Source organism: Xyrauchen texanus, chromosome 37 (assembly GCF_025860055.1).
Source record: "Xyrauchen texanus isolate HMW12.3.18 chromosome 37, RBS_HiC_50CHRs, whole genome shotgun sequence".
NCBI lineage: Eukaryota > Metazoa > Chordata > Actinopteri > Cypriniformes > Catostomidae > Xyrauchen > Xyrauchen texanus.
The window spans coordinates 25467989-25473267 of NC_068312.1; positions in this window are offsets into that span (position 1 = coordinate 25467989).

The window sequence follows — 5279 nt, forward strand, 5'->3', positions numbered from 1 at the left end:
TCTGGCTCGTTGTTTCCTGATGGGTTGATTCCTTGATGCTTTGCTCTTCCTGATTCCCCGATATCACACAACGTAGCTGGCAATCCCTGCTGCCCAATTACAGAAATCCCTCCATGAGATCAGATGTTATGACTCTGCACTCCATGAAAGGGTTTTGATGTTCTGTTCTTTGTCTGCTTCCCTAATTCAGGCCTTGCTGCTGTTTTAATTGAGGTCCAACCTGGGAATCGGGATCAGAGGAGTTTGTCGCATCCAGCCGTGAGAACGTCAGGATTGATCGTTAGTGAACGGCCCTTCTGATGTTCTGTGTGATATGGTCAATTGTTGCTTCAAATTTGTTCCTAGATATACACTTAGGAAAGCTGTTTAAATTCAGATGAATGTTGTTGGATGAATGTTCAAAACTTTGCAAATTAATTATAATGATGGGAATGAGGTAGCATTACATTATACAGATGGGCAGATGTTGTTTCCCAAAAATAAGATATCTGATATCCCAATACAGTATCTAAATAATCAAATCAAAGAGAAGCTTGGCATTATGCTTAAAGTCTAATAAATTCCCTAGTGTGTTTGCCAGTAATTGTATACTGAGACATGAATAATTAAATTAAAGATGCAATAAACAAATGTTTACTTTCCTCTCCTCTGTATTCCCGAGAGATCTCTTCTTACACACTTTGATTGTATTATTAGAGAGATTGTTCCCTTAATTCACATATAGCAACACTCTGTACTCTATAGCAGACAGTAGCATGTACATGTCATGATATTTAAGTGGTTAACAATATGTTCCTATTCAACTATTTATTTAAAAAGTAAAGAATTCCTCATGACAGATATGGATTTTTCCATTTCTGTGACTAGTCACTGCTGCAGTACTGACTTGTTGAGTAAAAGTCTATTCAATGTTAATCTAGATAAAAAGGCATTCCCACAATTATAATGCAGATGCATTTACATGTATATCACTTTACACAATTATTAAGTACTTATGCCTATGGCTGCTGATGCTGTGCTCATAGCCTATTTTCATATGCCCTAGCCACAGCATGCTGAATCTGACATTTGCATGTATTTATCTGCATAAATGCTATGACAATACCTTCATCCTCTATGAAGGGGAGGGTAAATCTACCTCTCATTTGCACTCACTTCACACATAAGCCTGAGTCTGTCATTCACAGATCACATCAAACCTGCCCTTAGCATTTTTTTCTGGAATTCCAGCTGTGTATTCATGGCAGAACATGAATGAGAGAGTGCACCTGTCAGATCATGTAAGAAACAACCTCTCTTTCTATCTATCTCTTTCTCTATAGAGGTAAGCTCAGATCTTAGTTCAAACCGTATGTCGTTTTACAAGGACTGATCTTTCCATCACATAATGGCAAGATGATTGAAAGGGTGATGGTGACAGAGTGTGGAACTAAAAACAGATGAGAGTTCTGTCTGGTCTTCAGCAGGGAGCAAATTGGATGCTGGTTCTGCCCTACATCTGTCCAGCATCCGGGAGGTTAAGAAGCATTCAGATTCAAGAGAAGTAGACTGATTGTTCACGAATAAAGCCGAATCCTTTTTTGAAAGTGAGCAGGGTCCAATGAAATGATGATCTTGCTTATCTTTTTGTATCTTCTCCTCTCATTTGCAGATTTGGGATGTAAATCCAGCTTGGAGTTTTGGATGTGAATGAACTTTAGCAATGCTAAGAGAAAAATAGTCAGTACATGCAGTCATTCAGTCAAACAGTGTAATATTGAATTAAAAAAATCCATTCGAGAAGGCAGTCCTGGAGCAGTGCCAGCTCAGTGTGCGTGCATGTGCGTCTGCAGAGAGAGAAAAGCTGCTGGTTTTGAGGAAACGTGGAGATCGGCACTGCTGCACAAACTGGAGCCCATCACAGCTTTACTGCAGGCCCCTCCTCTCCCGGAGATACACCCAATTTTCACCAGCCAGCTCTCCTTTCTCTATCTCTCTCTTTCTCTCTCTCTCTCTCTCTCACACACACACACACACACACGTACACACACTCTCTCTCTCTCTCTCTCTCTCTCTCTCTCTCTCTCTCTCTCAGTCACTTGCTTTTACTTATAGGTGATAGCTTTACCCTCCCACCTTCCTTTCCACCTTCCCTCATATCTTATTTCCCAGCCTCTCTCTCTCCATCACCTGTGCTGAAAGCTTTGCACTCTAAGTCTTTGTTGCCTGTTGTGAAAGGGGCTGAGGTTCGCTGTCTGTCAGCACACAAACAGAATTTATGAGCACATAGACCATGTTGAAAGGAGCTTTGAGAAACGTGCCTCTGTGTCATGACCATTGTTTTTGCAGGAAAGCCTTTAACCATACTGCAGGCATATTTAAGCAATTCATAATATTGTGAAAATGGCATGGTTAAAGGGCATTGGGCACAATGTATAATGGATATATTACACAATATTGCATTGCTTTAAGTGCCTTATTGCATAAAAAAAAATTAACAAAATTGAAAAGTAATTTTACTAAGCAAATCATTAAATACCATCCTTCCTCTAAAAACATCCTTCTTTGGACCCCTGGGTGTTCGTGAAGGCACAGAAGGGGTTATGTTTTGCGTGTAAGAAATGTGATCTTATGTAACACTTTACAACAAGGTTGTATTTGTTAACATTAGTAAATGCATTACTTATAATGAACTAACAATGACTTTCATTCAATGCAACAAGAAATGTGATGAGGCGTTCTGTATTGTATGGGCCGATAGTTGGTATGTGGCAAAGGACAGCATCATTGGAGATGGCAGCACACAGGGTGATATTGTTGCCCTTCTGACCTGGCACTGTAACAGTGGCCCTCTGACCTATGATGTTCCTCCCGCATCTTCTCAATTTACAGAGGTTGAAGCCGGCTTTATCCACATAAATTAATTAGTGATGTGCCCCTTCAGCTTCGAGCTCCATTATTCTCAAAAAAAGCAAATGAATAAAGCAAATTATTCCAGTTGCATGTAACTGTATGGTACAACAAGGCATACATCTTGCATCTTGCCTCCTTCACAATGTTAGAGTTTCTTTGGAATGGAACTCTATACAGCTGCTTCATTCTGACATGGTTTCGTTTAAGGACTCAATCAATAGTTGCCAAACTCACACTGTTGACATCTCTAAATGCCAATAGCATTGTTTACCATGACCATATCTACACTGGCAGCCTCTGCCACCAGTGTGTGGATTCTATAAAGTAAAAGCAAAAGGCATGTAAAAATGTTGCATATAGCAACACAGAGGTGGCATCTTTTATAGATGGATGAGGGCTGCAAGTACTTTATATCAGCTGTGAATAGATGTTTTCTTTTTGTTCAACACACAATCCAATAGCGTTTGGCGTCTTTCAGTGAGATCTGTGGTTTTGACAAAGGGTGTGAAAGAAATTAAAAAGTGTTATGACATTTGCAATAGAAGATTCTGCTCTGCTAAGAAGGTGATGATGAAGATCAAGTGGGTCCTAGTTTCATTAATGTGTCTTAGCAAATAAGAAAAACTGTAAGTTACACTGCTGGAGGTTATATTACAGTTTTTCTGAATCGCTAATGCACATTTCTTGAAACCTTCACCCATTTTCTCACAACTTTAAACACAAAACCAAATCTTTAAGAAAAAATATTCATTGTAGTAAAGTGCATTTTGCAATTACTGTCAAAAACAGTAATCTCAATTTACAGTAGTACAGCAAGTACTGCAAGTAATACAGAATTGAATGTCTGTATATTCAGCACTTAAAAATACAGTAGTCCAACTGCAAAACCCCAAAGAACATTCTAAATGAAAACGCATTACAACATTCAAAAATTTCAATGAGAGATTCATTCTGCCTCAGAATCACGTTTCATTAGAAATTTTGAGTCATTGTGTGTAAACAATGACAAATGTGTTGTAGTTGTGTTTAACTTTTGCTGCCTACGTTTACCGTTTTGCATCACAGTGTGAAATGTGTTTTAGTGAGTGAGAATGTGTTTAGAGTTGTGCAAAAAAGAGTGATTGATTCAACAATTGTAATGGGTTAAATTATGTAGAAATAGGGTAACAATTCTAGATTACTACTTTTGTTGAAATGTTTATTAGCTATCTAAGACCAGAAGTATCCATTTTATATATACAGTAAACCACGATAAAGCAATATTTAACAAGCACAAAGAAAAATGATGTAGCCTAACATCAAAATTGCACTATAGGGAGTCATTATTGACCTGTAGCTGTGTTGAACACCAGTTGTGAGTGTTCTGGCTAAGCCGTGACATGGGACATTATTAGGTGTGCTGGTGTCCCTCTGTGTATTGCTGATAACCTGTTATCTCACTCTGTCCCTCTGCCTCCTCAGTGCACTGCAGCACTATGGGTATTCAGACAAAAGTCGCATTGCCGTTCAACAGAGTTTATTTGAATCTGTGAAGTACTGATTCATTTAGAGAACTGGGATTACCATACTAAATCAATACAAAACCATTCTCCTACAAAACCTTCTCATGTTGTATTCTCTTTGGCCTCAATATCACAGTCTCTCATGTCCCCAATGTCTCGCTCTCTCTGTTTTCATAATTATTTTATATAAGTTTAGTTTTATAAGTGTGTGTGTGTGTGTGTGTGTGTGTGTGTGTGTGTGTGTGTGTGTGTGTGTGTGTGTGGCAGTTGCATGAAGTTAATCACTGAGAGGACAATTAAAATGACAAAGAGCCAAAAAAAATTAAAGTCCCATTCTGTCACTTTATTACCATGCTGTTACGATTCCCTGTTGTCTGCCCCACGTTTCACGTCACTGTCATTGTTCGCACCTGTTTATCATTTGCAATCATCCTGTCCTTGTGTATAATAACCCTGTTTGCTTTCCACTCCTTGTCGTTCGTTGAATGTTGTTGTCCTTATGTTCGCTCTGCTGCCGTCTTGCCATGTCTCAAGCCTCTCGAGCCTTCCAGGGCTCCGCCTCCTGAGCGTCCTACGGCTCTTCTCCCCGAGCCTCCTATGGCTCGCCCCCAGAGACTCCCGAGTCTCCTACGGCTCCGCCTCCCGAGCCTCCTACGGCTCTTCTCCCAGAAACTCCCGAGCCTCCTACGGCTCCGCCTCCCGAGCCTCCTACGGCTCTTCATCCAGAGATTCCAGAGCCTCATACGGCTCCGCCTCCCGAGCCTCCTACGGCTCTACTCCCAGAGACTCTAAAGCCTCCTATGGCACCACCTTCCTCGGCTCCGCCTCCTGAGCCTTCCAGAGCTCCGCCTCCCGAGCTTCCTACGGCTCCGCCTCAAGAGCCTT